Below are 25,954 nucleotides of genomic sequence, written 5' to 3'. Positions count from 1 at the left end.
GCTTATTTGAGTTTTTTCCTTGTTTCTTGAAGCGGCTTTGTATAACAGTAGACTTCCCTCTTAGAACTTCTTTTGCTGCATGCCATAGATTTTGATCCTTTTTTTTTTTCATTTTTCACCAGGTATTTTTGATTTCTTATTTGTTTTATTCAGTCTTCTACTTATTTTTAAGTAGTAAATTGTTTAAGCTCCATGAATTTTTTCTTATACTTGATTTCTAGTCTCATACTATTTTAGCTGGAAAAAATGCTTGATATAGTTTCAACTTCACTAAACTTATTGAGACTTGTTTTGTGGCCAACATGTGATCTATCCTTTAGAATATATCATGAGCACCTAAAAATAATATGTATTCTGATTACATAAAGCATTTTCTGATTTGTTAATCACATTTTTCTACATTTTGGTTTAGGGTGGATTTTATTAAAATCTTGCAGAGCCCTGTTTGAGAAGCTGATACAAGATTCTATTACAAAAGTTGGCAGTCCATTGAACTTGAGATCAATACAGAAATTAGGGAGTAGGGAATGAGCTTTTATGAGACTCAGCCAATCTTTCTTCATCTCTCTCTTCCCATTTACAGATCATTTCTTCAGTAGATCCTCAATAGGAGATTTAATAGATATAAATTAAGATGTATTTTTAACAGTTCCATGGTGATGTGGTATGTTGTGTTTTTTTCATTATGCATAATTTACATTTTTAGAAAAAATATGTAAAGGCTAAATGGCAGCCCTTAAAGAGGATAGACCAATGACAAATAAATACATGAAAATAGGCTCACATTTTATAGCTTAGGGGAATTTAAAAATTCATAAAGAGATACTAATGAATCTCAAAGGTATTAAGCTAAATTATAAAATCCAGACTCCAAACACTTAATCCTGTATAATATCATGTATTTGACATTCTAAATATGTCAAAATTATTGAAACATAAGGAAGTCTAGCTGACTTACTAGTAAGTCACTAATAACTTAATAACTATTATAACTGACTAGTAGTTACTAGTAAGCTGACTAATAAAAAGAGGTGACTACAAAGGGGCAACATGAGGAAATCTTTCAGACTGATGTAACTGTTCAATATCCTAACCGTTTTGATGATTTAATGTCTGCCTGTGTTTATGAAAACTCATAGAAATGTATACTTTAAAATGTTGGATTTAACTTTGTACTTTTTAAAAATATGAAGTGATCACTTTGAGTTTTATCATGTAAAAATTTGGGAGTACATAATTGGAACTTAAATAACTTGATGTTGTCTTAGGAATTAAGACAGATAAGCAGAAGAGTAAAAAGTACAGCCCCTGAAAGCTATTTTGAACAAATTTGCTATATATCAAACTTTAGGGAGGAAGAGTTGCTGTGCAGCAGGAGACTCTCCATTCTGTCAATAAAGACAGATACGTTTTTGGGGATCAGAAGTACATCAGATATTATGTTCTTCTGTGTCAAGCATGTAATATGCAGTATTTCTCACTCTGGATACACTCTAAGGAATTTTAAACTGAATTTCTCCAGTGTCACCTCTTTCTTGATTACAGAAGTTTTCTTCCATTGTATTTGGATACATACTTACTAGAAAAAAAAAATTGCTGCTATAAGAAATATTGTCAGATTTGTATTATCATCTCTGTTGTATAGTTGAGGAAGCTGGATCTGAAATGAACTTACTGAGTTATTCAAGGAGCCTAACTCTTAGATGTTATAAACTTAGAAAAAGGAAGTTACAAAAAGTTAATAAATAATGTCCTTGTTTACAGAATTTTTTACGTAAATCTGTTATATACAATTACACTGAACATGGTATCCTTTTTTTTTTTTTTTTTTGGTCTTTTGTCCTTTTTTAGGGCTGCACCCATGGCATATGGAGGTCCCCAGGCTAGGGGTCCAATGGGAACTGTAGCCGCCAGCCTAAGCCACAATCACAGCAACACCAGATCTGAACCGTGTCTGCGAACTACACCATAGCTCAGGGCAATGCCATAACCTTAACCCAATGAGTGAGGCCAGGGATCGAACCTACAACCTCATGGTTCCCAGTCAGATTCATTTCTGCTGTACAATGACGGGAACTCCTGATATCCCTTTTTAATTTTTATTTACAACAGTAAAAGAAATAATAAAAATTAAATTACTCATAATCACAGCAATCTAATCTGGGAATCATTTTTTTTCTTTGTTCATCTTGACTCCTTGTTCTCACAATCAATACATTTAAATCTTACAACATTGCAATTTTTTTATATTTTGTTTTTGTTGCTCACCAAAGAATTACTGTTATTTGTTTTTAGTGTTGAGCAATTCTGTTCACACTTATTGATGGTCTATAATATTTTAGTGTCTAGATTAGGGCTAGAAAAGGCACTGTTCTTATCCACAATAGGTTTACATTTCTAGTGAGGTCATAATCATATTTGGAAAAGTGTTATCATGGAACAATTCTCAGTGGTGCTGCAAACCCCAGAATAGTGCAAAAATAGAGTTAGATTATATTTATATTTGGGCTGCACAAGAAGAAGCAGTTCAAAAGGAAAATTGAGGATGTGTGATCACAGAGGTAGAAAATGGTAAACTGAGTTTTATACCTTTTAATATTAATATGATGTCATCAACTGAGGTAATATGATATGTTTAGCAGTTTTTTATTGGACATCTACTTATAACCAATTTTAACCATTAAAATAATGTTGTAATGAATGCTTTTGTGCATATAGCTTTTACCTTACTTGGAATTATCTTGTTAGGATGTATTCCCAAGTGTAAAATTATTGGAAGAGGTATGGGTGTGTGTGTATGTGTGTGCATACAAATGCAAATGTATATATGCAAATGTATATATATTCTGTATATGTAAATGCATATATATAATATATATACATCTTCTCTCCCAGTTTTTGTTATATAATTCTAAATTGACTTTGAAAAGGCTTATACCAATTTATAGCATCAGGAGTTTTATATGAATGTACCACATATTACTAGTTTTGTGTAATCTTGTATTTCTTTAAATTTTGCTAATCTAATAATTACAAAGAAGTGGAGGTAATTTCTGGAAGATGAAATATTTAACCAAAAAAAAAAAGCATGAAGAAAGGAACACAACACAATTGGGGCATAGTAATGAGTGGGATAAAGAAGAAACATTCAAAATAAAGCACTTTAATCATACAAATCATAAAATTTTAGAGTATAATTTTGTAATTCAAAACAAGAAATTAAGTTAAAACGTAATATTTGAAACAAGAAGTAAGACCAATGTCCTTTAATGGGGTTTCAGATTTATGCATTGGGTCTTGACAAGGCCAAGCCTTCAGGCAAAAACACCACTGGAGTGTTTTATTTTTAGAGATATTAATGAACATTATACAGCAACCCTCTGGTGACCCAACTCACTGCACTTATAGACTCATTTCTCTCTTGGCAACATGGGCAGTGCTTCCAGATGAGCCATGGACCTAATGGTAGAACTCAGAATGAGATTATTTTTTCCTAGAATGAGTCCCACCAGGTCCTTAGTCACTTAGAAGTGTCAGGCAAAAAGGACTCTGACAAGCAGCTCTGTCAACCTGAACAGAGAGTTTTAGATCAAGCCCAGGAACATTACTGTCAAAAATTACAACCTCAGCGTTGACATAAATGTTGACAGCACCATTTTCACTGATAGTGGTATCAGAGCAGATTATGATTCACAAAAGACTGTCCAACAAGCAATGATTTAGATGAAGTGCTCCCAAATAAGAAAAGGGAGAAGAGGGATATAAGCAAAACATAAAGACTGTTGGTTACAAAATTTTATTAAGACAGCATCACTCTATGCAGCAAATACTTCTACTTCCTCATAATTAGAGCTTGTCTGCAAGTTTGTATAAAGAGAAACATGGTAATGAATTCCGGCTCTGGCCTCCTTTTCATCTCAGTCCTGTGATATACACACTTCAGTGAAATATTTTGAATGAAACATGGTGGTATATGGGCCAGATGACCAATCTTTTTGGGGTACAAGCAGAGTTTTTCAAAAATGAAGACTATCTAGGAAAGCAGATGACATTTTGCTAAAAAGAGATATATGGAGATAGAGACACAATTCCTTTTAACACATATATAAATAGAATTAATTGACCAAAACTCATTTCAACTTTCCCTAGCAACTCTCCTTGGCTCCAGTAATTAATCTAATTTTGCAATACTTGGAGGTATTCTATTAAGCTGTATTTTATAATGTCTTCTACTCTTTTCAACACTGCTAATATGTAATGCTTTGACCTCATTTAAATTTTACATTCTTCTTCTACTATTTTTTACTCAAAACACTGAGCAGAGGTTTGGGTACTAGGTGGTGGGGATACATCGAAAAATTTGAATTAAGATGAATTGACTTACCTCGTGGAAACCAAGAAATACTGGTTAACTCATCTTACTTCACCCTGTGTGGATTTGTTTCCTATTCTATTTACTTCCAAGAAAAAGACTTTTTATAAATATTTTGTACAAAATGATTTCTGATAAATTAGTGAATGATTTATAAATTATGTCTCTAAGCTCCTTTGGCAAATTGTCTAAAGTTCAAGGTGAAATTAAATGAATACAAATCAAAAGATTTTGTTTAAATCTCAAAGGCTTACACTTACCTCTAAATGTCATAGTAAATATTGTGAATGATTTTCTGGAGACCACCATATTTTTACTCCATTGTAGCACTTTATTATGCTTAATTTTAGGGACGTATATGTTTGTCTTTAAAACTCAATCTTAAATTTTTATTAAAGGGAATGTTTTTTGAATAACATTGTTTTACTCAACAGCTCAGTATGATAGCTGGAATATAAGAGTACTTAATACATAATTTTTTGATCAATATGTAAATGAAGCCTTAAGTCAACATTGCTTCCATAAATATTTTTGGAAGCAGGCATCAAAAAAATAAAATAAATGTGGAATGCAAGAAAGGGAAACTAATAGATACAGGATGCAAATAAACATTATTCATGAGGAAATAAAATTTTCTGGCCTGTAATCATCACAAAATCAACTATCAATTGAGTACAAATATTTGTATATAGTCTCCAGAGAGAAGCATGGATTATGATGACTTCCAATCCACTGACAACTGAAAATATTATTGAGGAGTGAAAATTCTTCTTAGTTTATTTCTCAAACTTTGAGTCTATAAATATTCACCTACTAAATAAAAAGAGTAACTTAATTGACATGTTTTTGCAAATAGACGTCAATTCTGCCCTAGAGGACTGCATGTTTTGATTGTCTTACCCAAATTAAGGCTACCTCTGAATCAGGCTACATCATGACTCAGGGAAACAAATCTGACTACTATCCATGAGGATGCAGGTTCAATCCCTGTCCTTACTCAGTGGGTTAAGGATCTGGCCTTGCCATGAGCTGTGGTGTAGATCACAGATGCAGCTTGGATCTGTCATTGCTGTGGCTGTGTCATAGACCAGTGGCTACAGCTCTGATTTGACCCCTAGCCTGAGAACCTCCTTGTCTTGGGTGCAGCCCTAAAAATATATTAAAAAAAAGACAAAAAAAGAGGAATATCTCTGATTTTCTTTCTAGAATTTGACTTAGAAAATTTATTACTCCTTCCAAATGATCAGTTGAGTAATATTATAAATTCCATGCCATTTATGACATGTACTTTTAATGAAAATGAGGTTTTATCTTATTTTACTAAAAAATAAAACTACTAGAAAACATAAGGTGCAGGAAAATACAGTGAAATAAATTAAAAGCAATCAGACTCCTACTAACCAAGAAATTGGCAATCAACATTTTGCCAACTTTTTAAATTTAATCTATTATTTAACCATCCTAATTTCATACTACTTTAGTGGTTATATTATTCCTCATATTTGTCCCTACTAAGTTCAACACAACTTTGCTCCAAAGATCCGACTATACGGTTCCCCTTGGAGAGCATCTGGAGAAGAGAGAGAATATTGGTAAATGTAGAGCATTTAGAACAGAGATCTGAGTTAATAATGGATGTAAAATAGAATTAACAACTCTGTACTGGTAATAATAATAATAATAACTAATAATAATAATAATAATGACAACTTATATCTACATGTGTCAGGCCCTCCTTGGAGTGACTTACATTGATTCTCACAAAAATCCTATATGTTAGATACTATTTCAAAACACATGCTATAGTTGAAAAAACTGAATCAGAGGAATTAAGGAAATTTATCCAAAGTCACAGATAGTAATTAAAAGAACCCAGGGAGTCTGGCTGTATATGCAAATATTTCCTTCCAGAAACAAATACTGTTTATAATAACATGATTCAAGTATTTGTGCTGATTATTCCAACCTATTTTGTTTCAATTCAGTGAACTTGAAAAAAAGAATTACAAGAAATGAAAAAGTTAGAAGGGCCCAGAAGAGTTATCATAATAAAGAATAAACTTGGTGCATATCAGTCCAAATATTTGTGGCAGATAAAATTTTGGAAATTCTGACAATTTAGAATTTAATTTCTCAGGCTACATTCCTTGATTAGAGGTGATAACTTACATAAGATCTCCAAAGTCTGTGGACCATAACTAACCACCATTACAAATTCACTTTTAAAAAATTAAATGAAATAGTCTCACTTTTCATGTGACTTTAGATATGATTATGGTGGTTTCACTAGGAGGTCTGTCATCTTGACAGCGGGGATTGAGCCCTTCAGATAATGAAAAGACACATGTATGGACTGTGTCTGAAGTGGTTGTAATGTTCTGGTTCTCATAACTTTCAGTTCTAGACTTTTTAAGTGGCATTATCCATCAGGAGAACTCTAAAACTCAGTCCTGGTCCTGCAAGGTATAGAAAGGAATCTACCTCCCACCCTCAGTTCTGCTCTCCTCTCATAGTGTCCTGTTTCCAAAAAAATCACATGCCGTGTGTCTTATTCTAATACCTTTTAGTCACTGATCATTTGGGAAGAGAAACTCTTCTACCTAGTGCCAAATAGGTGAACATGTTTATCCAAGCTGACAATGGATGGCATGCTCATCCCAAGAAGTGGAAGATAAACACATTTTCCACAAAACGGTACTTTTGTCTTAGCAATTCAGACTTCCAGGAGCAGCTGCCATAAAGAAGTTCTTTTGAGATGGGGAGATTGTTAAAGTTGGCAATTGATGAGATGGAGGTTTCATCACTGCAGGTGTAGGTCTTAATTGGGGGATCAGGTGCTCATAAAGAGTGTGCACAGAGGGTGTAGATGTGACCTTGTTCAGAAAATAGAGCTGCAGGAAGGCCAGACTCAGGAACCCATATAAAGACCCCTTAAACTTTCTTTCTCAGAAGCTTTGTTCTGTCTCAGCTCTATGAAACAAGGTTATAAATAATTCTGTTCTGGGCATTCTAGAATGACCAGTAAGCCCTCACCACCTGAAATTCTTTTCTTTTATATATGTTTTATTGTTATTAGCATTCTTGGTTATACTATCAATGATAATATAACATTATCGGTATTATCATCATCGTTAGTTTCTAAAAACTCAATACGATAATTCCTAAAAGAGAGAAATATATCATGATTAGGACACAATTCAGTCAAGGAAATAGATTTCAGCATTTTTTGAGGAGAAAAATGTACTGAGAGAGAATAAAGTTGTGGGATAAAAGGTGAGAGGATGTACAGAGACCTTGCTAATATCATGTTTTTCAGTTTATTGAATGGATTTGGATCCAGTTATTATAAACAAAGGAACTTTCTCCTTCTGTAATAATTTGACTTCCATCAATGTAAATATTTTAAGTGAATAGATATTAGGTAAATAATTGGTGATTTCCTATTGGCATACTGTCTTTTAACATCCAATCTTGTTTGTGAACTTGCACAGCCACTTTTGACATTATTTACCACCAACTTAGATGATTTAAAAAATTTTTCTTTAAAGAATGTAACCTGAAATAACAGTATCATGAGCCATGAGAGAATTGCATCTATTGTTTTTTCTTCATGCTCTGTATTTTTTCTTTCCTCTTTTTCTCCCAAACAGCATAAAATCTCTAAAACTAACACCAAATAAAATCGGAAAAGAGATAAATGCTTGAAGCATTGTTCTATTTTCCTGTTTCAATCCACACACTTACCTAACACTTCTGGCAAATCATTTACAACTCCAGAAGTCTATGCTGAGCTCAAATTTAAATAGAGGAATAGGAGTTTCCATTATGGTGAGGCAGAAACGAGTCCAACTAGGAACCATGAGGTTGCAGGTTCGATTCCTGGCCTCACTCAGTGGGTTAAGGATCCAGCATTGCCATGAGCTGTGGTGTAGGTTTCAGACTTGTCTCAGATCTGATGTTTCTGTGGCTGTGGCAAAGGCTGGCAGCTGTAGCCTCAATTGGACCACTAGCCTGGAACGTCCAGACACCAGGGTGCAGTCCTAAAAGGCAAAGAATAAAAAATTAAAATAAAATAAAGGAATAGAGAGCTACAATGAATGTATGATGTGCCCATTGTTATGCAGCTTGTGAGTAGCATGGGAATTTTTTGTGGCTATTGTAGAACCCAGGGCTCATCGTTCCAGGACAGGTATCCTTTGAATTACCCATTACCAAATGTGTTCATATTTCACAGTGACTTTCTGTATCACCCCCACCCTCTTGTTGAAAATATTCTAGCTCTGGGCAATTATGTATATTTCCATACTTTCCCTTTTTCTTAATGGAACATTTTCATGTTCAGTAATGCAATATTTATAGGAAAGTGCACTAAATGTTATACTCCTCAAAGAATATTTTTGAGTGTAGTGTGAATAAATATGATTATTAATTGGCTTTTTTTTTAATATGTTCATATATTTTGTGATTTTTTTTTTTTTTTTTGCTTTTTGCTTTTTAGGGCCACACCTGTGGCATATTTCCCTTCTGTTCTGAAGTGCCATCTTTTTCTCAAATCAGGTTTTAGATAACTGTCTGTGAGCTCTCTATTTTGTTCCATTTCTCTATTCATCTATTTTTGTATCGGTATCATACAGTCTTAATTACTCTAGTTTCATAATAATTCTTGGTATTTAGTAGAGCAAGTTTCCCTACTTAGTTATTCTTCAAATATGTCTCCATAATTCTTGCTTCTTTGCATTTCCATGTGAGTTTTAGAACTGCATACAACAAATAACTACAAAACAAACACACACAGACACACACACAGACACACACACACACACACACACACACACTGGTAAGATTTTGATTGAGATTTAAGCTACTTGAGAATTTTAAGACTTGTTTTATGTCCCTGAAAAAAAATTATTTATTTTGTAATAGTCCAGTGAAGGGTTATAAAAGTCAAATATGCTAATTGTGTTCTTCAAAACTTCTATCTTTTAATATTTTTCTTTAGCTACTCTGTGAATAATTGTATGAAGTTATTTCCAATTCTAGTTCTATAGAATTTGTGTCTTATTTTTGAGGCTATATTATTAGTTCTACACAAATTTGCAATCATTCACCTTTTTTCTTATATATCTGATTATTCTTGATTGAGTGTCAGACATTCAATGCAAAATTATATAGAAAAATAATTTGAGGTCTAGGATTATGTTATTTTCTTTTAGAGAAAATTTTGTTTGCTTCTACCAGGCACCTGGTAGCACTAGAACCTTGGAATCACGTTGATGCACTTTCACAAGTTGAGGGGATTAGAAACTGCAGTCAAGAGTTGCTTCTCAGGAAATATAAAACAAGACAAATAAACAGACAATCAAGTAACTCATCACCACCACAATAACAAAACCTAAGTATGCTCATCTTACTCGAGTGAATTTTCTACATAAAATTATTTAAAAAATTTTCTGTAGATTGTCACTCAGATGCAAAGATTTTTTAAAAAATCTGGCAATTAATAGCCTCAGATGATAAATAATATCTCCTGGTCTATGTATCCTGAAAGAAAACTACTTATATAAGAAACTGGTCTCAATCACAGTTAGCTCTTTTACTATTTTTCCCTTAAATATAAATATGCAAAACTTAGAACATGTTTCTGGGAAAAAAGAATGAATAAAATAATAGAATAATTTCCCTTTAAGAAATAATAAATTATTATTTATTGGAAATAGTGGAAAACAAAAAGAAAAGAATTGAAAATAATAAAAGGATTTTTTTAAGTATTCTCAGACTTCAGAATATTTGGCTTTAAAAGAAGAACACGATGTTATAGAAAAAGAACAATGAGACAGCAATAAAAAATTATTTGAAGTAAAAATATGGTTGTTAATTTTAAGGAAAAGTATAATAAAATGTAAGAGACAATCTTGAGAAAATATCCTCCAATGTTTAAAAAAAAAAGACAAAAATTTCCAAGGTATAAAAGAAAAGCTGTGGAAAAAAAAGCTGCACTTCTATATGAATTACAGATAGAAAGAAAGCAGGAGTAAAGAAAATTATGAGGGAACAAATAGAAAAAGATTTCCCAGAACTGGCTACCTGTATATAATTTAAAAAGGATCACAGTGGATCAATACAATAAATCGGCAAAAATCAGACAATTATCTTAATATGTCATCATAAAAATCATAAAAGCAAGGGATATAAAAGAAAGATCTAACTTTCTGTTATTGAGTAAAATCAGGGAGCATTTAAAAGAATGAAAAAAATTATCATTACATTTTTATCGGCAAAATAGATCTCAGAAAACAATACGGTAATAACTTCAAAGTACTGAGAAAAATTATTTTCAAGGTATATTTATTATACTTTTCAACAGTTTCATGAGCAAAACAAAGACATCAAATAAGCAAGGACTCTCTGTATAGTTTCTCAAGATGTTACTAATTCATGACCCAAACCTGGAGAGTCCACTGCAAAAGGTTGACATATGAAACAAAGGTCTTAACTCTGGAAGGAAGGGAAAGAAAATCCTGGGAAGATATCCCCATACCAGACTGAGATGAGAGGATGGAGAGCTCTAGGAGGAAGACCTCTGAGAATAAGAGTAAACCCAATAAAACAAATGATGAGGAGTTTGGGGAGGAATAAAGTAAATAGTGCAATAATAAAGGGAATTAGAAATTTCAAGAGAAAAATGTGTGCCAAAATAGGACATGCAATCATATCACCAACAGGGATGCTGACATGAACATTTATGTAACCATGACTATGTAAAATATATTTACGGATTTTTTTCACTTATCGAATCATCCTTTTGACAATGTTTCTCAATCCTGGCTACACATTAAAATGTCTGTGGAGTTTTGAAGAGTAACAATACCTAAACTCCCTTGGAGCTATTAAATCAGAACTCTGGGGATAAGACTTGGGCATTAGTCTTTGTCAACAGTACCAGGTGACTCTGATGTGCAGTTGGATTTGAGAAATGTAGCTATAAAGCAAACATTAAAGCTTAATTATGGTTACAGAATGCAAAGCAAATGTCATCCATATAGTGACAGGTGTAGGAAGGTACAAAGTGTGAATTATGGGGAAGGGAAATCTTGAGATAAAAATGTCTTCAACTTAAAAAGTGGGAAGTTGAAAGATACTATCTATTGTTATTAGATCAAAAGATAGTAATCCATATCCTTACATTGACTAACAATTGAGAACAGCAATAACCAAAAAAAAAAAAAAAAAACTGGACAATGAAGAAGGGAGGTGGACATATAAATCACTTATCCTCATCATTAACAACTGAATTAATAGGTAATGTCTAAGCTTCATAAATCAAGAAATAGTGGTTGGAGTATATACCTTAGAGAAATAGAGGATGTTTTCAGAAGAAATGAACATTTTAAAGGTAGCTTCTTCTAGAAGCAACTTATCTGAGCAGCTGGTATGTGGCAAAGTCCTGTAGATATCCCTCATTTCTTTTTAAAATCACGCTACCATAATGTTTAGGTGCATGTGATCAAAATGTTGGAAATAAATTATCCTCTTGAAGGACTGATAATGTTGTGTTTTAGGAATTTGTTATTCTGGTGAGTTCACTCATGACAAAATACTTTGAGATACACATTTGTAATATGTGTATTTTACATTTGTTTAGCTAACTCTAATAGACATTGAAAAACAAGAAAAGTAAAATAACTAGTCCTCAGAAGACTATGTTAGATATCTATTTAATTAAACTAGAAATCTATTTTGATCTAAGTGTTTAATGGGTGATCAGTTGAGAAAATTAGTTATGAAATGGTTTTAAAACCAAAATATACATAAACTGATAAAACTATTTTTTAAGAGTATGGTAGGCAGCTAATAAATGAAAGTCAGAGAGAAATGATACCCATATAAGCTGGGGAGGATCCTCTGAACAAGAGAAGAATTTATCACAATGTTGAAATCCCTGTAGCTGAAGGAAATGGGTCGTGGTCTAACTATGTGTGAACAGAAAGACACGGATGTTTGACTAAACATTGCCTGAATGTGGGTTTAGGTGTTGTAGATGGAGTCACACCATGGAGAAGAGGGAAGAATGTTAGGAAGTCAGGTAGGCTAAGACTTTGTTGTGTGCTGAGTATGATGGGAATGTCTTTGAAGCTGGGGCACTCAAGCTTTATCATGTAAGGAAGGGTGAACTACTAACAAATGGAAGGTAAGATGAAGCTCTGAGGCAACTGGCATTTTAGGACTAGAAGACAGGAAGCTGTATGTCACAGGAAATGAAATAGAAGGCTTGCAACGCTCACCAAATCCTAAAGGATATTCCTTTTAGGAAAAGTCCGTTTCATCAACCACTGTTCTTCAGATATGGTGTTTATATTGGTAGCTGCATACATACCTGTCTAGGAGTTTGGATTATAGCCATACATTGTGATGTGGAGAATAGTTACCACTACTTTATAAATAGGAATATAAAGAGGGTTCTTGGAAGATGGAGAGCAGTAAAGACAAGTTTCTGGAATGTTCATTTCTCCCTGATAAGCATAAAGTCAAAGTGATAAAATGTAAAATAAAAATGAAATTCAAATTCATATGATAATAACATTTTTGTGTGGTTCTATTTTGCTAAACCCACCTAGCAAAGCCAGGGATCGAACCTGTAACCTCGTGGTTACTATTCAGATTTGTTAACCGCTGAGCCACGATGGGAATTCCAAGGCATAGAATAGTTAACAAAGCACAACTGGGATTGTATCCCAGAAGCATCTAACTCTAAAGCATGCACTTTTATCCATTATAAAGTAGTGCTTCATACTTAGGCAAAATATGATACTGAGTACAGGATGAAAACACAACCATAAGTGGGAAGACACTTGGTTGTGCCTCAAAAAATTTTGCAGTATCTATTTGAAGGTAAGGTGTATCTACAAAATGATGACAGGCTGCAATACATATTCCAAGATAAAGAAGGTGCCAATGCAGGCCCACAGGTGGTTGGACACTCCTCCGAATAGAGAAAGAGAAGGATGCTCAACAGAAAATTGTCACTGGAGTTCTTAGTTGAAGATACTAACTTTTGAAGAGGGAAATTTGAAATAAAAGGAGGGATATTTTTTCAGATTTACTGGAGTGCATGATATTAGAATAAGGCTTGGGAGGGAGAAAAAGGCGGCCAGACTTTGTCTGCCAGGCCGGATGAGATTTGGAGCTGTGTCCTGGGGGCAATGAGTGAGATGGGAAGGAGGATGGTATTAATGGAATGATTGAGGGATGGACACTGAGATGAATATTTATGCCTATTACTTTATGTGATTCTCACCACAATACTGTGTTGATGCAAAATACATGTGATTGCCACAATTTATAGGTTAATAAACCAAGGAAGAGAAGAAGAAAGTGCCAGGCCCAAAGGTCACATAGTACATTAGATGGGCCCAATGAGCAGGAGAGACAAAAGCACTCCATCAACCTAGCTATAGCAGCTACAGCCATGAAAATGTATGGAGAAATAAACACCACTCTGGGAACAACAGTCATTGGAGTTTAAAGCTCAGTTGCTTTCTATTTTTGTGACTTGGAAAAGACTATAATCCCCCTTACTGTCACTGTTTCCTTCTCTTTGTAAAGATCCTTATGATATTTCCCCATATGTATTTCAAAGATGTATGTACCATCAAATTGAATATTAAAAGCATATGATTCAAAAGAGTTTCAACCACAAAAAGTGTGAGGTTTTGTAAAGTAATTACACAAATCAATTTGTACTGTATTGGCATATGAATGATATGGGATCTGTGGGGCATGTGAATTTTATATATAAAGACTGTGGTGATTATCATTTTTTTTTCTCGGGACAACCACTCTTAGAGACGTACATTGGCTTTTTAGGAAGCAGTTCTCCATGGGTATCTTATGTTCATGTTTCTGCACATTTTATAAGGAGAGAGACTGAGTGTTTTATGTTTTTTTTTCCAGACTCTCTTCAACAATCCTAGAAGATAGAATGTGTGTCACTCCAGAACAAAGGATAGGTTTGCTACTGTCTTGGAATATACAGTGTCTCCTTCTAGAGGCAAACTTCTCAGTAAAACAAATTAATGTCTCCCTTTGGGACAAAAGATAGGCATATATTGCCCATTATAAAATGGTTCGATTCTCTAAACTCAGAGCCTCTCTACTGAAATCCAACCCACTGCATGTACAGGTGTTACCTGGCCCTCTTTGTAATGTCTAATGGGAACTAGCACAAAAAATTGCAGATATTCTGACTACTGTTGTTGCCATGTTTAAGAAAATCCTTTGCCTTTGACCCAGGAGTCTCATGCTTCTTACCAACATTCCTATGAGAGTGGCAGGCTAAATGTTTTGTTCACAAGTAGGGCAAAGTCTCAGGCCCTTTACAGTTCTTGGCATGGTATAACCCTGGATAACCACACTCAAATAGCTACTACGCACTGTTTATAATAGCCAATACATGGAAACAACCTAAATATCCATTGAAAGATGTATGGATAAAGATGTGATTATATGTATGTGTATATAAACACTATGAAGCAAGTCAGAAAGAAAAAGACAAATACCATATGATATCACCTATATGTGAAATCTAAAATAGGACACAAATGGAGATCCTGTGGTGGCTCAGTGGTTAACAAATCCAACTAGGAACCATGAGGTTGTGGGTTTGATCCCTGGCCTTGCTCAGTGGGTTGAGGATCCGGCATCACTCTGAGCTGTGGCGTAGGTCGCAGACATGGCTCACATCCAGTATTGCTGTGGTTCTGGCATAGGCCAGCCACTGCAGCTCCTATTAGACCCCTAGCCTGGGAACCTCCAAATACCGAGAAAAGGCAAAAAGACAAAAAAAAAATAAGTAAAATAAAATAAAATAAAATATGACACAAATGACCTTATCTATGAAAGAGAAGCAGAGTCACAAACATAGAGAATAGTCTTGTGGTTGCCAAGGGGGAGAGGTATGTGTGTGTGTATTTTTGTGGTGGTGGTGGGGACTGGAAGTTTGGATTTAACAGATGCAAACTATTATATATAGAATGAATTTTTTAAAAAAAAAGGTGCTACTGTATAGCACAGGGAACCATATTTAATATTCTGTGATTAAACCATAAGGGAAAAGAATATGAAAAATAATGCATGCATATACATAACTGAATCATTTTCCCATACAGCAGAAATTAACACAATATTGTAAATCAATTATTTTTCAATCAAATAAAAATAAAGCTGCTGTGGACACACATGGTCTCTTCTCGTGCAGGGCAAAGTCACTTGATTTAATGTTAAAACCTGGTTGTGCAAAAGTCCATAGATAGAAACAGAGAGCAGAATTGTGAAAAATGGTTTGCATGGGAGATAAACTGGTAATAGCAAAACTCCTTATACTCTTCCTGTTTTCCCATTGTTGTCACTTTATTAATTTAATAGCCCAAGACTGGAGTGCCTTCTTCCTTCTTACCTGCTATATAAAGACTAGCTAATTATAGGGGACAGTCACAATCCTATCTGGGACACTAAGGTTTTCCAGATTCTTCTGACTATTTTTATGTCCTAGATGTCACCCTAATGGTCACTCTTCTTTTCTCAACCTCCTTAGCACTCTGTAGCCTATCATTTGTGTGTCAACTCCCTTCTTTTAGTTTACACTCTTCCCCTCCCCTCCCCCACCCTTGGGTTCCTTCTCTGCAGCAGCTTTGCCTCCATATACACAGTAACTCATCTTCTACTGAAGTCTCAACTGTTAGTATTTTAGAGGATTCTATTTTCAGGCACTTCATTTTTTTACTCTACCCATTCTCATCTATTCCCAGGATAGCATCAACAATGTAATCTATATTTATCTGTCTCTGTTTATATTCTGAGCTTTATATTCAACTTGTAAATATAAAATGTGTATGGACTTTGAAGTCATAAAACCTTGACATTAAAACAAGAAATATTTTGTTCAAGTGACTTAATCTAATTGGAATTCAGTGCCAATATCTATATAATGGGTATAGTTATGCTAATATTTTAGGTGCTTAGAAAACTTATATTTAAAGATTTTTGTAAAGGTGTATAGCCCATATAAAGTACCCAGCAAATGATGACTGTTTTATCATTTTTACTCATACCCTTCTTCTATAGTGGAGGAATAGTTTTTCTCTCCTGTTGTTTTTCCTATCTTTGCGAAGGTCGCTATCATTTACCAAATGTCTCAGGATAGATACCTGAAAGCCATCTTTGCTTTCCCCTTTTTTTCAGTGTACTGATGTTACCTCAAAATATATCTGGAATTCAAGGATCACTGTCCATTTACTTTTCTTTTGCTTCAAATGCAGCCTTTCTCTATTCATCATCCTTACCTCCAAGTCTCTAATCTTTCTATTCAATCCGATGGTCACACAACCAAGAGTTTTGACCTAGACTTTGACGTCTCTGTGTTTTCAGGATATGTTCCAATACCCAAAGAAAAATGTACAAGTCTCAAAATCACTTCACACCAACACTCACCTTTTCTACTTCCTTTCTCCAGCTACCTACAACTTCTCCCAGTTCTCCGTGTAGGTCATTTCCTTTAACATCCAAAACCTCTCGTGTGTTGGTTTCCATAGTTCCTGATTTCCACGTTCATCAGGAACACTTCATTCTTCCCAAGCAAACTCTTAGCATTCAGGTCTTAGTTTAAGGAGCTTCTATTATTTTATAGATTTTTTTTTCTTCCATAGATTTATGCACTTCCTTTTTCCTGTCAAAGAACCTCTTATTGAGACTATCCTAATGCTTTTTTTGTATTTTCTTACTAATCCTAGACCCTCCTAGAAGAGATGAAGATTTTTTTAATGTAATAATAATGATGCCAATAAGAACAAAATTTATCGACTACTTCCTGTGTCCCAAACTTTATACTGAATGACTTCTTTAAATTGTTCATCTCATTTTTAGCTTAAATCTCAAAGTAAATTATAGTATATTTAACTATTATCATTCACATTTTGAAAATGAAAAAATTGAGCCTCAGGAAACATAAGTAACTTTCACAGTCACACTGCTAGTAAGTAGAATATCTATTGCTATAGTTATCTAATACTACATTATAAACCACCCCAAAATGTAGTAGCTTGAACCACAAAAACTTTATTATACCTCATGTATCTGTGGATTCAATAGGGTCCAGCTGGGAAGTTCCTTAGCTAGTCTTTCTCACAGTCTCTCATGTAGCTGCAGCAAAATGGTAGATGCTGTCAGATGGCTGAACATCTGGTATCTCAAAGTTCTTTGGGGTGGCTTCTTTTTTTATGGTGTGTTTCACATCTAGGACCTGTCTACTTTGCTTCTCTCTCCACCAGGATAGTCTAGAACTTATCCATAGTGAGGGGAAGGGCTTTTTTATTACCTTGCTCAGAAGTCCCAGAAGGTCACTTTTCCACATCTTCTCAGTCAAAGTAGTTACAGATGCAGTGTAGTTTCCATTATGAGAGGAGCTGCATATACATACAGAGCAGAATGGAGCAGAGTGGACCATCTTTAGAGACTCTCTTTCCCAGGACAAGGGCCAGGATTCATGTATTCTTCTCCATTTGTAGCAGGAAAACTGAGAAAATGTGATTTTAATGGAATTACTTAAAGTCCTAGAAAGGCTGAACATAGTATTAAGATGTCCTTCCTTTTAATCTGATTTTTTTTATTATAAGGACATTTAATAGGTTTGAAAAATATCTTATTTACTTGTAATCTGATGAAAATCACATTTATGTTTCTGGCAAGAGTGTTAAAACACTGCAGGAGAAGGAGATAAGGTGATAAGGAGATAAGGTGTTTGTAGAGCTGAAGCCAAAGAAGAGAAGCAGCCTGGCAGAAGCTGTGCCATACAAGAGGCAACAAATGACATAGGGAAGGAATAGGGTGAAAAATACCCTAACCTCTATCTTCCTGACATTAATCTCCTGGAGCAACTTATATTGGTGGAACCCCACTCATGCCAAGAGAACAAAGAAGTTCAGAAGATACAGTCCAACTGGGTCAACTTCCCAGAACAAAGAAGAGGACAAAAAATGAAGGCATCAAGGAAGATGGCAGTAAAGACTAACCAGAATCTTGTTGCTACTGCTGTTCTTTTGTTGATATTGTTATTTCCACTTACCCTCACTTTATCTGGGGAACTAAAGTGAATTTAAAATATTGTTTCAGTTTATTTGAATGTCTAGATAATTGAACTGTAGTTAATTGAGATTGCACTTGTTTTAATTGAGCATATATTATTTAATATGCCCTTAGGAACAACTGATTCTCGTCCTTGTTCCTCATTCCTCTGCCCCTCTTTTCCCAACTTATCCCCTTATATTATGTGCTCGTCAGAGGATCTTGCAATTCAGAAGAGCTTATTCAGAAGGAAACTCTCATGATTAAAAAAATCAAGTGAATATCCACACTTGGCTCCTAGGCAGAACAATGAACAGAAAAACTTTTCAGATTTTTATATACAAGGAACTTCAGCAGTATGCCAAATATGGCTTTCTGATGCTTGTCTAATCAAAGCTTGGGCTGGAAAGGAATATGATATAAAGCTTCTTTTTCTCCCACTGTGATTTTTATTCTGGGTCACCATATTTCTCTTACTTTAAACATTTCTGTCAAATTAACTTCTGAAATTAGAACAGACACTGTCCTGGAACAACCTCCAGTGGTACAATTTTTCATAGGTTGGTGTCTTTAATTTCAGTTTCTAATTAATGAAATCCATCATGGTGATTCCTGTTGCTTTATTGTTTTGGACCATCTTATCCTATTTTCTTGTTTTCAGTGCTCTATGGCATTCATTAAGGAAGACATAAACAAAACTGGAGATGGGTGGGAGGGTAACGAGTGGGATAAAATAGTATTTCCATGGAGAGGACTCAACACATTCTGCTCCTTTCCAATAAACATGACTATGTTGGTGATGTCCATAATAGAGTCACCAGTCTCCATTCTTCAACTAAAATGTCACAGAAATCCTCCCACTTCTACATTATTTTGTTTAATACAGATATCCATGTATATTGTTTCACTTTAGAATTTCCATTGTTGCTCTATCTAAGATTCCTCTCATCTCCCACATAGAATTAATTTTGTAAAACCGTATAAACGGCCCATGTCTCTATCAGGAAAATGATGCCCAGGATGAAGCAATCAACATGCTAAAATAGATCATCTCCAAGACATAAAGCGGTCCTGCATAAGTCAGCATAGCTGCCCATAAAATTCATGACTGACTCAGCACACATGGGCAGCCATTAGTTCTCCAAAGCCTCTTTCTATTTCTTTTATGACTTAGCAGCCAGCTTTTAGGAAGTCCATAATCAGAGGAATCAAACTGGCTTCTTAATTACTGAGATCACAAAAGGCGTTGATGGCCCCATTAGGAATAAATGAAGCCTTGACATATAAACTCATACAACAGTGCTACTTGATTTTCAGGCTTCCTTTCCTAAATTTGATTTCTGAAACAAAGGTGTAATTCTTGTGATTTCTTACAATTCTATCTTGTTCTCCAGTAGGGCATATGTAAGGGAAAAATGTAGTAATTATTTGAAATGCTTTTTCAAAAGTCACATCATATTAATGGAATCTAATATAAGTATAATGAAAAATCCTTTTAAAAAGATTATCTTTGCTGGAGTTCCCATCGTGGCTCAGAGGGTGAGGGACTCCACGTTGTCTCGGTGAGGACTGAGGCTTGATACCTGGCCTTGCTCCCATTGTGGCTCAGTGAGTTAAGGATCTAGAATTGTGCAAGGCATGGCATAGGTCTCACAGGCAGCTTGGATCTGGTGTTGACATAGCTGTGGTGTAGGCCTGCAGCTGCACCTCCAATTCTGCCCCAGCCCAGGAACTTTCATATACCTCAAGTGCGACCCTAAAAAGAAAAATTCCCTTTATTTAAGAAGCTTCTTACTATATGTTTTTATACAAGAAGTGAAGTTTATAATTATAAGGCAATGTAAATTAATACTTGAATATATCAACATGTATCCTTTCATTATCTTTTCAACCTGTGATCCAGGAATAATCCAAATATCTCCTTTTCCATAAGGCTTCATAATCTTTCAAAATCATTGGAACATTTAAATTTGCATAACCAATCCCTGACTTTACTAACTACTTATGTAAGAAATGAAATACGATATCATTTTGTTCTAAGTTCTTTTTGCATAACATAAATTTTATTTCCTCAGTTGCACTCTAAGCTTGCTAAAGCCAGTGACTATTTTAAGAATTTCCTTTGTGTGCTCCATGGAACTGTGAGGGCACCCTCTCTGTATATATTTAAATATTTTCTTTCAGTCAAAAATTTTAAAAAATATGAATAAAACAGTTGCTTATATTCACAAAACCAGCAATTACCTGATTGAGTTTTTATGAAATAATTGTTACAGTATTGTATTGATAAATATCATGTCATAACAGTATCATATTAATAAAGCCATGAAATTTGAAGAGAGGATGCTAAATCATTATTAATATCATAATTATTTCTTATGTTTATTATTTACCTACAATATTCTCTTGTAATTTATAATTACCAGTGTGACTGGGTTATTTTTGTATCACACTTTTCAAGGTGTTGCTACCTGCTACTATCTTCTAGGAGGTCAAAATTATGGAATCATTTTCAGCTTTTTCTTAAAGGAACTCTTTATTCAAAGCATTTTACTCAGATGTCAACCATGCAAAATATATGAAAATAAACTCTTCTGCTTGAGGAAGGAGTTGGACCCAAGAGCCCCATTTGGCTCCCCAGCCTCCTCTAAGACCTGTGAATATAATATTACCACAATTTAAAAATTGATGCTCTGTGTCTTGAAAGGACTGTTCAAATTAGTTACCTGAACATTACCCACGAAATCAAAGGGCCTTCTGGCCTGAGCTTTGTATGTACCACACTTGCTGGTTTATGTTCGTATACAGAGTAGCCATTCAATGACTTTTTGACTAGCTTGATTTAACTCTTTTTCTACCACCTCCTTCCCACCTTATCTTTTCTCCTCTTCTATTCTTTGAACTGCCCTTCTTTAAGCCCCACAAGACACACACACATGCATGAATGCATACAAACACACACACACGTATGTTAACACAGGCTTACACACACACGAGTACAGAGAAATAGGTACTAACCAACCTATGGTGATCCATGGTCAGTGGATCACCATGCCTATGATGCAATTTTGTTGTTTGTAAAAAAGTCAAAAGTATTTAGGCACATTGCTTTGCAGTCTGGTAATTTCAATCATTTCAAGCCAAAGAATCATCAAACTCTGGAAATCCAATCTTAAGTCATCTGCCTACAGCGGTGAATTTTGAAATCTACACCAGCATATAATGCTTAAAATGGCCATAATCACAGCAAAATGACCATATCACAGGGAAATGAAAAACTCTGAACATTAATGTTAGTGTGAGTGAATGAATTTGATACTGAAAAATCTAGTGGAAAATTCAAAATGAAACAAAATCTAAGAAAACCAGTATGTTGTTTATATTTACAAATGTGATTAAGTTTTCACTGAATTAGCATTTGTAGTATTATATTAATAAAATGTGAGAAATAAAATAACATCTACTTTATCTGAATTAACCAAGAAATTATATGTTATGAATGACTGCATTTGTCATTAAAACATTTTCTAATCATTTAAAGTCATTAAATGATTAAGATCATTCCCTACCTTAATTAACATATTATATGAAATATGTTTAAATTTATTTTTTTAGGATTGAAAAATCATCATTATTAACAGATCAAGCAGATCAATCAAATTAATTGAGACTTAAACCTCCAGTAATGACAGCAAAGCAGACATCAATATTCCCAGGGATAATAATTATAAAAAATAGATGTAACATATAAAAACTCTTAAGATGCTGGAAAGTATTTCAAAGCAAAGAGAAACAAGAAGAGGTAGAAGAGAAAAGATCTACTAGTTTATGTCCTTCTGATTTTTGAGGATGTTGTCTGTTCCTCAACCTGGCTTCAGAGGAAGTACAAAGTCTTAAGGAGTAATGGGATATCTGCCACAGCCTCAAGGTGTCCCCCTAAGTATTGTTAATTACTCTCACATTCCTAACATATATGTCCCCAAAATTTTTGATACTTTTCCTTCCAGAAAATAGAGTTTGATTCAATTTAAATTCTCTTAAATATGGGTTGGACTTAGTGACTGATTTACAACAAATTTAGTCCAGAATGAAAAAAAAAAATTAACTTTACATAGGTGGAACTTAATAGACATCACATTAACCAAATCACAACATTAGCATCACCAGTTCTAAGTCATGTTGATATATTCCCACGGATATGAATATAATGCAAAGGCACTTCAGCTTTGTGGTGTTCTTTCCTAAATTCCATAACCCCAGTCCAATCATGATAAGCATCAGACAAACTAAAACTGAGAAACATCCTCCAAAATCAAGCAGCAGTAACTCTTCAAAAGTGTTGTCAAGGTGACATAAAACAAGATAAGATGGAAAAACCATCACAGATAGGAGGAGACTATGGTATCATAATAACTCAATGTTAATTGGGATTCTACTCTAACTTCTGGAGCAAAAAAGAACATTAGTAGAAAACCTGATGAAATCCAAATATAGTCTATAGACAACATTATTGCTCCAATAATGATTTCTTAGTTTTTACTTGTACAACAGTCATGCTAACATTAGGAAGGGGGTGTGAAATGCAAATGGTAAAATTTTGTATTAGTTTTTTAACTCTTCTTTAAGTCTAAAACTTCAGATTGAAAAGTAAAAAGAAAATAAAACATCATCTTATATCATGTTACGCAATGTGAATGAGACAAAGATTTAATGCTATCACTAATTTCTTTACAGCAGGCAGACAAATAAACTCCATTACTTCTGGAGCCACATCTTCAAAGCTAGTGACTGTGATATCCAGTATGTGAAAATCCCAAGATTTATTGTTGACCTCATTTTGGGTGGGATTTTTACAGCTTCACAAATAGCTAACACCTTGGCCAATATCAGAAAATGACAATAAAAGTTGACAAAATGATCATGAAAATTATGGCTATTTCATAATTGGCTAAAGTATCACAAAACTAGAGTGATAAAGATAGGGAGAAGGCAGTTAAGGTTAAGTTGACCTAAGGGAAATTCCAAAGATTTCTTCCTTATGACCTAAATTGTTGATCTTCCTAACTCTCATCTTTATGTCAGAGATTTCTTCAATTTTTTCCCTGATCGCAGGGAGGACCCAAGCTTAGCAAGGCCCAGAGGGTAAAGGAATCTTTGAAGTGATGTTCACTAGAAAGCCAAATCCTTAATGAAACACAGGTGTATCTCTGTCTAAAGTAAATAATCACTGGAAGGACAAACCCTCACTAAACAATCAAATAAGTATACAGATTCTTAGAAATTGCATATAATTTGCTTAAAATACATTTTTTTATAAAGAAGATGAGTGATCAAGGTAGAAAAGAGGCAAATAAAAATAAAGTAAATTAATACTTAATATTTGTTGAAAAAACCAAAAGCAAATTCTGCAGAATTCATAAGTTTGATAAAATTATGAAGGTGGCTATGCCTCATCCATGTTGCGGATGTTTCTGCATAAGCTATAAAAGAGAGAAGGAGAGAGAAAATGTAGTCAAAGCTGGCTAGCCAGCTCAATTTTGAGGAATGAAAATTTCCAGCTGTAACTTTCCTTAGATCTTGCAATCAGCAAATTATGGGGCAAGTTCTCCTGTGTTGGTTTCATAACTTACTCCATATTATATAATTTTAATCTAGATTTTTCATTAAAGCAACAGTAAAAAAAATGATTGTTATTGGGCAAAAGAAGGTATAATTTGAATATTTAATCTACATATGTTTCATGTGGAAATACATGTTTCTAACTTTCAAAAACTGTTTGTTCTTTTAAAAGGACAAATATTGCACCTTACAAATATTTTTGCAAAATGCCTAAATTCACAATAATTCAGCACGTGCGTCAATGAGCATACTGTCTAAATATGAGAAATCTGAACTTTTCTGGTTTTTGATAGAGGATAGGAAGAAAGGGGGAAAAATTAAGGAAAGAAAAGTGGGAGAAAGGAATAAAGTTATAAAAAAAAGAGAGAGAAAAGAAAGAAGAAAAGATGTATACACAAGAAGTAGACTGCTTTCTTTAGGGGCCAGTAGGAATGTTATATGCACATATATATTAGCTGCTTTCTTATTCTCTTTTTCATTCAAAATTCAAAAGTTTTCACACCAGAGAGAAAGATATACTTTCAAGCTGCAAATCTCTACTTCCCAAAGAGGATGAGATAATGAAAAATGAATTAAAATCCTCAGATATGCTCCATGCCTTCATAGAGTTCTAATATAATGAAGGGTACCAGAATATGCCACACCAAAATATGCCTTTTTGTCATATGGATTATCTTGAGCTAAAAGCCATGAGGACCAACGGAGACAAGATAAGCTCTAAAAATGGGGCACAAGTTTTCCTTTTGTAAAGGAAATTTATATATATAAATTTCCATTTGTAAAGTTGTCTCCTTCTCCCTGATTTTGACAGTGAGACGTTAATAACTTTATCAATATAAAAAATGATATTAATCTGCATAATGGATACTACTAAACAACTCTAGTTTACTAAACTTTCTTCTTTCTCATCTTCCTATAATTTGCCTCTTGAGCCCAGAAACCTAATGTATTTTTCCTTTTGTTTACCTTGCTCGGAGATACTCATTTCACCAGGAAGGAACCTGAGTCAACCTTAATACAGGCACAAGCAAAATGACTTGGCCATAGACAACCTGGAAACTAACCCCTTTACCATAAGTCCTAAGGTTGTGAGCCACATGACTGAGATGTTCTCCTGGGTTCTTTTACCCTGCTGCTCTCTCAAGTGCCTCTTGCCAATAAAGTCTTTTACTTTGTCAGTATGTGTGTCTCCTTAGACAATTTATTTTGGGATGTTATACTAGAGCCCTTGTTGGACTTGGGAACTTGAAGGGAACCCTCTTACAGCAACAAAGTTATATATAAATTCAAGTACTAACCAATGCTGGTTTGTTCATCATGGGGTGATCCCATTTATACATGCAGGATGCAAGTGTTAACTTCTATTTTTCTCTGGTTAATGTGCCTTTTTCCAGTATTATTTGTTATTTATTTATTTATTTATTTAGGGTTTTTGTTTGTTTGTTTTTATATTTTTTTTTATCTTTTTTCCATTATAGCTGTTGTACAGTGTTCTGTCAACTTTCTGCTATACAGCATGGTGACACATTTACACAAACATATATACATTCTTTTTTCTCACATTATCAGTCTCCATTATAAGTGACCAGACATAGTTCCCAGTGCTACACAGCAGGATCTCATTGCTAATCCATTCCAATAGCTAAGACATGGAAACAACCCAAATGTACACCAACAGATGATTGGACTAAGAAGATGTGGTATGTATACACAATGGAATACTACTCAGTCATTAAAAAAGAACAAAACAATGCCATTTGCAGCAACATGGATGGAACTAGAGACTCTCATAATGAGTGAAGTAAGTCAGAAATTGAAAGACAAATACCATATGATATCACTTATATC

The 25,954-nt window shown here is 34.2% G+C and overlaps 1 long non-coding RNA gene across 6 annotated transcripts in view; it reads right to left on the bottom strand.

The window, feature by feature from the left end:
* Positions 1 to 25,954, bottom strand: part of LOC110261200 (uncharacterized) — a 174,157-nt gene that overhangs the window by 27,871 nt on the left and 120,332 nt on the right. For 3 of the 6 annotated variants that reach the window (XR_014805154.1, XR_014805158.1, XR_014805157.1), the window contains 2 exons: positions 17,742 to 17,939; positions 15,999 to 17,093 (listed from right to left, as the gene is read on the bottom strand). This is a non-coding gene — a long non-coding RNA (uncharacterized LOC110261200). Of the gene's footprint in view, positions 1 to 7,491; positions 8,413 to 15,592; positions 15,656 to 15,998; positions 17,094 to 17,741; positions 17,940 to 25,954 lie in introns of those variants that run through there. The other 3 variants (XR_014805155.1, XR_014805156.1, XR_002345101.2) reach the window with 3 other exon arrangements.

This window comes from Sus scrofa, chromosome 6 (genome assembly GCF_054392235.1).
Source record: "Sus scrofa isolate SSC_HxYL_T2T_F1_AM1 chromosome 6, Sscrofa_HxYL_maternal_Yorkshire_Landrace_v2.0, whole genome shotgun sequence".
NCBI lineage: Eukaryota > Metazoa > Chordata > Mammalia > Artiodactyla > Suidae > Sus > Sus scrofa.
This window is presented reverse-complemented; position numbering and strand designations above follow the sequence as displayed.